General features: G+C 40.6%; 1 protein-coding gene across 1 annotated transcript in view; it reads right to left on the bottom strand.

Annotated features, from left to right (window-relative positions):
* ATOSA (atos homolog A) overlaps positions 1–9681 on the bottom strand; it is a 115610-nt gene extending 105929 nt beyond the window's left edge. Inside the window, exon 1 of the mRNA XM_047861123.1 lies at positions 9609–9681. The gene's annotated coding sequence lies outside the window, so the exon portion shown is untranslated. The remainder of the gene's footprint in view (positions 1–9608) is intronic.
* Positions 9682–12046: the final 2365 nt, after the last annotated feature.

Genomic DNA, 12046 nt, shown 5'->3' with positions numbered 1-12046 from the left:
ACATTACAATTTTTCTGCTTTAAGAATAAAATGTGCTAATAGACAAATATCATAATTAAATATTTGTATTTCAATATTATAGGATTTCTTAAATTTTATTTTTGAGAGAGAGAGAGAGAGAACCCTCAAGCAGGGAGGGGAAGAGAGAGGGGGAGACAGAGAATCCCAAGCAGGCTTCTCATTGTCAGCACAGAGCCTGATGCGATGCTCAAACTCACAAACTGAGATCATGACCTGAGCTGAAATCAAGAGTCGGTCGCTTAACCAACTGAGCCACCCAGGCACCCCATGGATTCTTTTTTGTTGTTGTTGTTTTCAATAATTATTTTGAGAGAGAGAGAGAGAGAGAGAGAGAACAGGAAGAGGGAGGTAGACACAGGGTCCGAAGCAGGCTTTGCAGTGACAGCAGATGCAGGGGTTGAACTCACCAACTAGGAGATAATGACCTGAGCCAAAGTCACATGCTTAACTGACTGAGCTACCCAGGCACTCCACCATTAGCACATTTTCAAAAAGATCTAGCGGTAGATCTAATAACTATCATAATTTCAAAGTAATAATTATAGATGATGTTGAGATGTAGGTTTCAACTCTAATAAAACCAAGAGTCAGACTTAACTGCCACCCAGGCACCCCTCTATGTATTTTAATTTATACATTTAAAATTATTATTCCTTGGAATTTATAGGTTTTACCAAACTTCCAAAGGGGTTCAAAGCCAGAGGGATTACAACCCCTGTTCTAATCCTATCTAATCTATTCAGCTCTGATCTTAATACGTCCATACTTTCGAAATCCTCAGGTGGCTTGCCAGCACACAGGATCAAGTCCCAAATTGTAACAGTGCTACAAATTTTTCCACGTCCTCACTTGGCTAACTTTTCCTGCTTTATCTCAGGTCATTCGTCCTCTCCCTCATTCTACATTCTGACCACCCTTGACTCCTGCTGCTCCTGGCACTTGGGCCTTTCATTCCTCTGGGCATTTGTTCCTTATGTTCCCTTTTCCTGCAAGGCCTACCCAACCCTGGAAAACTCCTACCCCATCTTCAAAATTCATCCTTCTCCAGTATCGCCTCCTCTCAGGCTAAATTAGTTTTCTGTTCATTCACATGTCCACTGCACATCAACAGGTGTTTTCACATCCTATGGCCATCTTGGTTGACCTGCTTGTGCCTCTCTTGCTCAACAGTAGCACCTCATGGAAAAAGACTATCTTTATTACCTTGGAATGTCTAGAAGGCTTTAACAGATGCTTCATAAATGGCTAGTTGATTTCAACTAAATAGTTCTTTAAGAAAATTGATCTGGGGCGCCTGGGTGGCTCAGTCGGTTAAGCATCCGACTTCAGCCCGGGTCACGATCTCGCGGTCTGTGAGTTTGAGCCCTGCGTCAGGCTCTGGGCTGATGGCTCAGAGCCTGGAGCCTGCTTCCAATTCTGTGTCTCCCTCTCTCTCTGCCCCTCCCCCATTCATGGTCTATCTGTCTCAAAAATAAATAAACATTAAAAAAAAAATTAAAAAAAAAAAAAAAAGAAAATTGATCTGCGGGGCGCCTGGATGGCTCAGTCGGTTGAGCGTCTGACTTCGGCTCAGGTCATGATCTCACAGTCTGTGGGTTTGAGCCCACATCGGACTCTATGCCGACAGCTCAGAGCCTGGAGCCTGCTTCACATTCTGTGTCTCCCTCTCTCTCTGCCCCTCCCCTGCTCATGCTCTGTCTCTCTCTGTCGCAAAAATAAATAAAAACATAAAAAAAAAATTTTTTTTTTAAAAAGAAAATTGATCTGAGATTATGACTCAGGTCTTTCATTTATAAGAACATGATCAAATATACCTCAGAATTTTCCCCTCAGTCTTCTTATAATCTTTAGGTCAAGAATCTGCGATTCCTTTTGCCTATAAATTTGCTTGCAAGTCACAGACCAGAAGATATTTGTAATACATATATCTAAGGATTCAGAACCACCGTTAAAAAAAAAAAATCTACAAACTGATAAAAACAACCAATCCAATAAAAAATTGGGCAAAAGATTTGAACAGGAACTTGGAAATGGAGGGTATCCCCATGGACAATAAACATATGAAGCAAATTTCAGTAGGGCTTTATATGACTCATTAGGGAAATGAGAATGAAGACACAATGAGAAACGACTATTCCCACCCCAGAAAGGCTAAGATTTAGAAGACTGACAATAGGAAGTGTTTTTAAGGATATGGATCTCATATATTGCTGAGGGGGGCATGCAAAATGACACAATCTTTTCGGAAAAATCATTTGTCAGTTTCTACTAGGGTTAAATATGCATTTGCTTTATGATACAGGAATTCTATTTTTTTATCTCTAACAGGAGTGCAAATGTTGTATCATTGGTACATTATATTCATAGCAGCTGTATTCATAATATCCAAAAGATAAAACCACCCAAATGTTTATCAACAAATAAATTGTGACACATTTATATAATGGAATACTACCCATTTATTAAAGAAATAATTGGCTCCAGCAACAAGACAGAAATGTCAGATACTATGTTGCAGGAAAGCCTGACAAAAAGAGTTCTATTATATGATCCCATTTATATCAAGTTTAAGAACAAGCAAAAGTAGGGGCACTGGGGTGGCTCAGTTGGTTGAGCATCTGCCTTGATTTCAGCTCAGGTCATGATCTCATGGTTTGTGAGATCAAGCCCTGCATGGGGCTTCTGGAGGTTCTCTTCTCCTCTCTCTGTCCTTCCCCCACGCTCATGGGTATGCTCTTGCACATGCACTCTCTCTCAAAAATAAACTTAAAAAAAGAGCAAAAGTGAAAAATGTTGATGAAAATCAAAATATTAATTCTTCAGGGAATAGAATGAGAAACACCTAAGAGAATCTCATGAGGTATAGGAAATATTCTATCAATTTATCTCAAATATTGCTTATCCAGACATATACATATGTAAAAATTCAAACTATATACTTAAGACTAGTGCACTTTATGCACTTTATCTTTTATTACTAAGTATAATAAATAAACTTGGTCAAATCTGCAGTAGTAGTATCTTGGGAAACTCAAACCATGGCATAACCATTTAGACAGTGTTTTGTTTTGTTTTTAACGTTTATTTATTTTTTGAGAAAGAGAGATACAGAGCATGCAAGTGCATGTGCACAAACGACTGGGGTAGGAGCGGACAAAGAGGGAGACAGAGGATCTGAAGCAGACTCTGCCCTGACAGCAGAGAGCCCAAGTCAGGGGCTAGAACTCACTAACCAAAAGAACATGACCTGAGCTGAAGTCAGATGCTTAACCAACTGAGCTATCCAGGTGCCCCAGGAAATGGTTTTAATATAGTCCAAATAAAACTGCCAGTTGACCCAGTGAAAAGAATAAAGCTATCTTGGTAAATAAAGGGGAGGATGAAATAAATATTTTCAAAGTAAAAGCACACTACACAAATGCACCATTGTAGTACAATCATGTCCAGCCTTGGACCAATGAGAACCTGAGTTAAGCCAATGGCTTAAGGATCAGCTAATACACCTCTGTTCTATTTCCTATATTCTCTCTTCTTTTTTGCATGGGTCTTCACACTGGTAGCACTTGGGACTGAAGAATATTTTATTCCTACTGCAGTCAGGCATGAGATGGAAAAAATATTTTTTTTTTACATTTATTTTTGATAGAGAGACACAGCACAAGTGGGGGAGAGGGAGAGAGAAGGAGACACAGGATCTGAAGCAGGCTCCAGGCTCTGAGCTGTCAGCACAGAGCCCGACACAAGGCTCCAACTCCTGAACCAGGAAATCATGACCTGAGCCCAAGTCAGGAGCCTAACTGACTGAGCCACCCAAACTACCCTCTAAATTTTTTAATCTACTGAGACTTAAGCTGTGGTCTAACATATGGCTTGTCCTGAAAAATGTCCCATGTGCACTGGAGAAGAATGTATCTTCCATTGTTTTGGGGTAGAGTGTCCTATATGTGTCTGTTAGATCTAGTTGGTTCACTGTGTTGACTCCTGTATTTCCTTGAGCAGGAGAGGGGAGAGTAATGGATGAAGAGTTGGACATGGAAGAAAGATGGAAGGGAAGGTTGGTTGGAAGGAGCAAACTGGAGGGGTGGAGGATTTAAAGAAAAACAAGAAACCTCATGGCTTGTTAGGATTAATTTTTTATTTGGTGTTGTTACTACTAATAATCTCAACTATTAATAATAATGCAATTAGCTCAAGCCTGGTCCATAGTAGAAACCTGATACAAAATATATAGGTTTTTTTAATTTTGATGTTTACTTATTTTTGAGAGAGACAGAATCTGAAGCAGGCTCCAGGCTCTGAGCTGTCAGCAGAGCCCCACATGGGGTTCGAACTCACCAACTGAGATCATGACCTGAGCCGAAGTTGGATGCTTACCTGACTGAGCCACCTAGTATTTTCTTCTAAATTGATGATGATTTGTCTACACATTAAGTGTACTCCTTCACTGGTTCATCCATTTGTCACACTGTGCTGGGTGATGCTGAGGACATGATAGTGACCAAAATGGCCCAGCCCTCTCCCTCAAGAGGGTTCACTATCCAGTAAACAGAACCTCCCTGACAGACTTGTCCCCAGTGATGACCCAGAGTTGGCGGGGCTGGAATGGGTGAGGTTGGTAGGGTGGGATTAAAAAAAAAAAAAAACAAAAACAAAAAATAAAACAAAACAGAAACAAACAACTATACATGAGAGAAGAGAGAATGGCACAATGTACACCTATTACTTATTTACTAGATTAAGGGCTTTTTTTTTTTTTCTACTCTTGCTTCATCCAATGGGGCAGTGCATATCTTTATCTAAAACCATATACAAAAATTAACACAAAATAGATCAAGGACCTAAATCTAAGACTCAATATAACAAAACTCTTAGGCAAAAAAATTAGACAAAACTTCATGATACTGGATTTGACAATGATTCCTTAGATAGGACATTAAAGGCCACAGGAAAAAGAAAAAATAGGCAAGCTTGGATACATGAAAGTTAAGATACTTTGTGCAAAAGACACTATTCACAGAGTAAAAAGACAACCCACAGAATGGGAGAAAATATTTGCAAATCATCTATCTGATAAGAAATTAATATCCAAAATACATAGAGAACTCCTAAAATTCACCAGGAAAAAACCCAAGCAACCCAATTAAAAAATGTGCAAAGGACCTAAATGGACATTTCTCCAAAGATACACAAACGGCCAACAGCACATGAAAAGATACTCAACATCACTAATCATTAGGGAAATGAATCAAAACCACAGTTAAGATACTGCCTCATACTGAGGTGCCTGGGTGGCTCAGTCGGTTAGGCATCTGACTGTGGCTCAGGTCATCACCTCACGGTTTGGGAGGTGGAGCCCTGTGTCAGGCTCTGTGCTGAGAGCTCAGAGCCTGGAGCTTACTTCAGATTCTGTGTCTCCTCCTCTGTCCTTCCCTTGTTCACACTGTCTCCCTCCCTCTCTCTCAAAAAATTTTTGATTAAAAAAAATAAAAGAAAAAAATACCACCTCATACCCATAAGGATGCTACTATCAAAAAAAGAGAAAACACGAAGTGTTGGTGAGGATGTGGAGAAATTGGAACCTTTGTGCACTGTTGCGGGGAATATAAAATAGCACAACTGCTGTGGCAAACAGCATAGCACTGCCTCTAAAAACAAAAACAGAATTCCCGTATGATCCAGCCATTCCATTTTGGGACATATACTCAAAGGAATTTAAAGCAGGGTTTTGAAGAGGTATTTGTACACCCATGTTCTTAGCAGTATTTGCAACAGTTAATACGTGCAAGCAACACAGTGTCCATCAACAGACGAATTAACAAAATGTGGTGTATCCATACAATGGAATACTATTCCACCTTAAAAAGGAAGGGAATCCCACAATATACTACAACATGGACAAACCTTGAGGGCATCGTGCAGAATGAAATAAGCCAGTCACAAAAAGACAAATACTGTGTGATCCCACTGAGGTAGTCAGAGTAGTGAAGGCCATAGAGACACAGAGTACAGTGGTTGCCAGGGGCGGGGATAAAGTGTTATTGTTTAACGGGTATACAGTCTGAGTTTTACAAGATGAAAGACTTATAAAAATAGATAAAGATGGTTTCATAGTATCAACGTATTTAATACCACTGAACAGTACACTTAAAAATGGTTAAGATGGCAAATTTCCTATGTGTATTTTCCTGTAATAAAGAGAAATAACCCCCCAGTGAGTGTACATGTTGAAAGGGTGAATTATATGGTATGTGAATTTCATCACTAAAGCTGTAAACATACATAAAATGGACTAGAGGGGAAGAAGACTCTTCCTTATAACAGAGGTCATTTGATAAATGTGGAGGCAGTGGTGGTATAATTGGAAAATTATCATTTTGCAGCAATCATGAAAAAGATTGGTGTGAACAAGAATGGATGATAAATTTGGGGAGAAAGTTTGATGAGGAGCAGGGTATTTGTATGAACTCATGGTCTTGATTCCAAAGATGGCTTGATTCCAAGTGTACGAGTAATAAATATACGGAGAAGAAATAAACAATGACTGGGTGGTTAAAATTGTCATCACCTATTAGATGCAGACTGATCTCCTATGACTCCAGATAGGACAATCTGGAGAGAACACAAAAATCACCAGTGTAATAATTCCACCCAGAGATACATAATCTGAATGTAATTATGAGGAAACACCAGATGAACCAATAGAACATGTAATATAAACAGTCTATAGTCTTCAAAAATGTCGAAGTCATGAAAGATAAACAGCAACTATTCCTGATTAAACGAGACTAAAACACATGATACAATTTTATAGGGAGGGTAGAATATTATTTGGACAATTGACAAAATTGGAATCATACTGTAGATTAAATTATTCTATCAAGATTAAATTTCTGGAATTTGTTATATTATGGTTATGTAAAAGAACATCCTTGTTCTTGGGAAATATGCACTCAAAGAGCATGATACTTGCTACATATTCTCAAATGGTCCAGAAAAAAATAAAACAAGGCAGGGGTGTGAGGGAGAGGATAATAAAGCAGATGTGGTAAATGTTGAAAAACTAGTGAATCTGGGTACAGGGTATACAGAAATTCTCTGTACCATTCTTACAATGTTTCAGTAAGTAAAAGTTTAAATAACAGAGTGTTTGTACCAAGTGCTCATTAAAGACCAAAATGAGATTGTTAATTTCGTTTGCCTTTTGTATGTGAGCCCGAGAGCAGTTTTGTTTTAGGGTAGCCAGGAAAATCTTTGTCCCCAAATCACACTATCTCTCTGCCACAAAAACTTTGTCACCAGAGGGTGGAATCACAGGAAATTTAAGGAAGTTTTCTGGAGTGGAGAAAACCTCAAGGAAGGAGTGGAGTTACCCTGGGAAAGGTGCAGTGAATATTAAATTAGAACAGTAAATAGGACAAATGAAAAATGAACAAAGAGGCTAATCTTTCTGAATGAAACTGGGGTCAACCTTGCTTTCAGCAGGGTGGGTGGCGGGGGGAGTGGGAGGTGGGTACTGTGACTCTACAACCATAACAGCCTACTCCTTCTAGAGCTTTCTCTTTTCACTGACAGGAGAAAGAGTTCCAACCCCCTCTTCCTCAACAGTGAAGGGAGGCAAAGGCTTTTCTTCCAGGTTCCAAAAGGTGAATCAAGTATACTTTCCATCTAGCCTTGAGAGTGAAGGCTGCCTGATTATGTATCACTCCCCACCAAAAAATACTCCTCACCAGAGTCTTAATCCTTTAAACAGAGCAAAGCCTTTCATTTGTGTTAGTCCTCAAATGCAAATAATTGGCCAGTGTAACACAGACATGTAAATGTATCCATGCTAAAGTGTCATCAGCTAACAATCAGTATGATCCTTAATTGTAAAGAACAACAACAAAAAACCCAAAACAAAAACAAAAAACATCACCAAACCAACCAAACAAAAAGGAGCAAAAAGGAGTAGATTTTCTTGTTTTGGAAAAAAGAGGAATTGAGAAAAACCAAAGAAGAAATTACTGGAAGTAAAAAGAGGGAAGAAAGAGGAAATGAGAAGTCCTTACAACCTTTATAAAATTTGCTAAAAAGTTAGTCCTCAGATTCCTGGTGAACCAAAGCACCTCAGGGGATCATTGTTATTAAATGGTAGGGCACACCTGCTTGCAAGGCACGATTTATGTTGTTTGTTAATTGTAATCTCTAATAGAGCCCAGGTTTTAGAGGATTTTTTTTTTTTTTATGTTTGTTTTGGGAGAGGGAGAGGGGAAGGGGCAGACAGAGCAAGGGAGAGAGAGAAACCCAAGCAGGCTCTGTGCTGCCAATATAGTTCCTGATGTGGGGCTTGATCCCACAAACCATGAGAACATGACCTCAGGCAAAAATCAAGGGTTTGGTGCTTAACTAACTGAGCCACCCAGGAGCCCCTCAGAGGATTTTTTTTGAATTAAGGTGTGGGTGTTAAAATTGTCTCTGTTTCTCAATCTGTAAAATAGGAATAGTTACATTTGTAAAATCTACCCCACAAAACTGTTGGGATTGATGAGAGAGTTTCTGTTAAACTGCTAGAAATATAGCACCAAATTAAAATTATATATTTTTTTCTATTCCAGTTGTCTGAACAAATTCTCTTTTCACTTGAACACTTACATCACCCACCCCAATATTATCCAATTGTTGGCAGATTTCTTAGTTGACCAGTGTTCACAACCTCAACCTCTCCAGGGCCCACCAAGTAACACAATTCCGTGAAACTGGCTGATGAGAGGGGAGTGCTAGGGAGTGATGAGGAATGGGCCAGTGGAGATAGCACGTCCCGCCTGAGGATCTTCATGATACAAAATACATCCAGGAAAGTGGGTCAGCTTTGCCTCCTTTAGATGATGTCTAAATTCCCTGTGATTGATTATTTTGAAATTTCACACTTGGCATGGTAACTGGCTTGGAACTCCTCTCCCACTATTTATTAACCTGCATGGCTCTTGCTGGTCACCAATCATTGCAAAATCATTGAACTTTATGAGTAAAGGGGTTACCACTGAATTGAAAAGTTCACATAAAATACTTCATGTATTTGCAGAACTTTGCCCCAAAGCTCGAATTCTGTTTCCTCTCTTAAAGGACCAAGCTACTGGTTACAAAGTGACAAGTTATGGGCTATTTTTCACAATGACCTTTTATATATTTTTTAAATACTATTTATTATTTTTTTTTTGAGAGACAGCATGTGCAAAGGAGTGGCAGAGGGGAGAGAATCTCAAGCAGGCCCCATGCTGTTAGTGCAGAGCCCTACACAGGACTCGAAACCATGACCCTAGTCTCATGACCTGAGCTGAAATCAAGAGTTGGAGACTTAACCAACTGAGCCACCCAGGCGCCCCCACAGTGACTTAACATAATATGTACACATGTTAGGTTCACCTGTTCTAAGTTTGTATCCAATCTCTGCTTTATCTCCCTTGAACATTCCAGCTAGCTCTAACCTCATCTGATTACAAAGCTATTTGAGTCTTTTGTCCCGCTTAATCTTTTCAACCTCTTCACCCCACCATGTACCCTCATATACCCCCATCCTCTTCCATTCCCCGCTTTCTCCAGACACATACCTATGAAGTCCCATCCATAGGATCCAGAAGCGTTCTCCACCACAGAAGACAAGACTAAGGTCCGAATCTAGAAACAGAAGCTGTGGTGAGTTGCTGCTTCAGGTATAAATAGGCAGAGGGAGGAGTCTGTGGGAGGGTTAGACCAGAGAGAAGTCCTTAAAGAGACAGGCCTGGGGCCTGGCTTTGGAGGAGGGGGACCTTGGACTGTCACAGCCTCGCCAACCCCAAATAGTTTTTTAACGCTTGATTCCTGATACTGCAATAAAGTAGCTCGAGCTGGTTTTTATTATTATAATGATAATGATGTCAAATCAGGTTGATATCTGCCCCCAAAGAACTCTAGAACTCCAAATTTCTAGAGCTAGTGAGTTGCTGACCAGTCCCTGGCATGCTGTATTGCTGGCAGCTGATCCCAAAGAAAGGCAGCAGTGAGGTCAGGTGTTCTCAAGTTCAGAGGCCTGGTCTGAGACTAGCACCTGTAGCAGCTGGAAGATTGCAGCTGTAACCAGTGAAGTTTCTGTTCCTCATGTGTGCGTATTTACATGTTATTTTGGGTCCACAAGGGACAGGCTCCTTGAACCCATATTACAGCTTACTCCTCTGCACCCTCTAGAATCACTTTCTATCACGGCTTCCAAGACCTTCCCTGCTCTGCCTCTGCCAGCATCTCAACTTTATCCCCTACCACGTGGTCCTCTTCCACTAAGGTCCAGCTACCCTGTGTTCTCAATGTAACATATCCTTTAAGTCAAACAAATTCTGTCTCAGGACTTTTGCACTGATTATATCTGCTACTAGAACACACATCCCACTGTTACCACTCTTTCCTTTCCATAAACATCTGCCTCCCCGTCATTCATTAGCCCACTGATAAGAGTCTTTCTAAGGGATACCCCTGACTTTCCCCTCGATCACCAGACAGTTTTGTTTTCTTCATAGCTACTAACACTACCTGAAATTACTGAGTTGACATGTTTACTTGGGTATTTCTCCAGTCCCCTCCCCTCACTACACTGTCAGTGCCATAAGAGAAGAGTTGGGCCTACCTCCCTACCTCCAAGATCAATACCTGACACATAGTAGGTGTTTAATGTATGTGCACAGACTAAATGAATGGGATACAGTTAATTCATTGAATAAGTATTATTGTGTACTTGATGTGTGCCAGGCACTGTGTTGAATGCAGCCGAGAGAACAACTAATAAGACAGGCAGAGCCTCCCCCAGGGAGCCTTCCGGTCTAGAAGGGAAGACAATCATTAAAACAATAATCAATTCATGGAAGATATATCTTAAAAAACAATAAACAAATAAGAAATTGTTTTTTTCACAGATTGCTATGAATGTACATTTCAGAAGTGGTGGTGGGTGATAAATGGTCAGTCACAGAGCCCAGAATTCTCAGGAATCCAAGCCATTTATGAACTGATAAAAGGATATATTCCTGGAAACTTGGTGGGATCCCATAGAGCAAACGACCCATTTCTGGTTCTCAGACTAATTTTCTGCTGAGAAGTCTAATCAAGACTGCCCTATGGCAGCAGCACATTTATCAGGATCAGTAAGTTTAATTTGAGAATGACCTTTGAATCCATGTTTCAACATTGAAAGAATTCAGATTCTGGGGATGTCCCAGAGCTCTAGGTGTCCTTTGGAGCTTATAAAAGAGATCTGGCAGGGGCGCCTGGGTGGCTCAGTTGGTTAAGCCTCTGACTTCAGCTCAGGTCCTGATCTCGTGGTTTGTGAGTTCGAGCCCCGCATCGGGCTCTGTACTGACAGCTCAGAACCTGGAGCCTGCTTCAGATTCTGTGTCTCCCTCTCCCTCTAAACCTCCCCTGCTCACGCTCTGACTCTCTCTGTCTTTCAATAATAAATAAACATTAAAAAATAAAAGAGATCTGGCATAAGGCAGGGATTGCAATAGGCCAGTAGGGCTTACAGCTGGGAAAAAGGGTGGGGTGATTCAAAGGCTGAGGGTTGGAATCAGATGGAGACATCCTCACTCAGAGGTCTAGCAGTTGACACAGGCAATTGACTAGGCACACCTCCATATGGTCTGTCACTGCAGTCCCTCTGCACAGGCTTGTTTGGACTTCCTCCCAGCATGGTAGTTGAATTCTGTGAGTGAGGGTCCCATGAGAGCAAGGCAAGAGTGCATAGCAGCTTTATAATCTGGCTAAAGGTCTCATTGTAAGAAGAGCATGTGAGATGGAATTAGTGCAGGCATCTTAAAAAAATATGATCTGCCACAGTGATAGATGTGACTTTCAAAAATAGCTAAAAGTCATTAAGAGTTAAGTTTGATAAAAAATGTAAATGAGGGGTGCCTGGCAGGCTCAGTCAGTAGAGCACGAGACTCTTGATCTCAGGGTCGTGAGTTCAAGCCCCACACTGGGCACACAGCCTACTTAAAAAAAAAAATGTAAAGGGGCCTCCTGG

This window comes from Prionailurus viverrinus, chromosome B3 (assembly GCF_022837055.1).
Source record: "Prionailurus viverrinus isolate Anna chromosome B3, UM_Priviv_1.0, whole genome shotgun sequence".
Classification (NCBI taxonomy): domain Eukaryota; kingdom Metazoa; phylum Chordata; class Mammalia; order Carnivora; family Felidae; genus Prionailurus; species Prionailurus viverrinus.
This window is presented reverse-complemented; position numbering and strand designations above follow the sequence as displayed.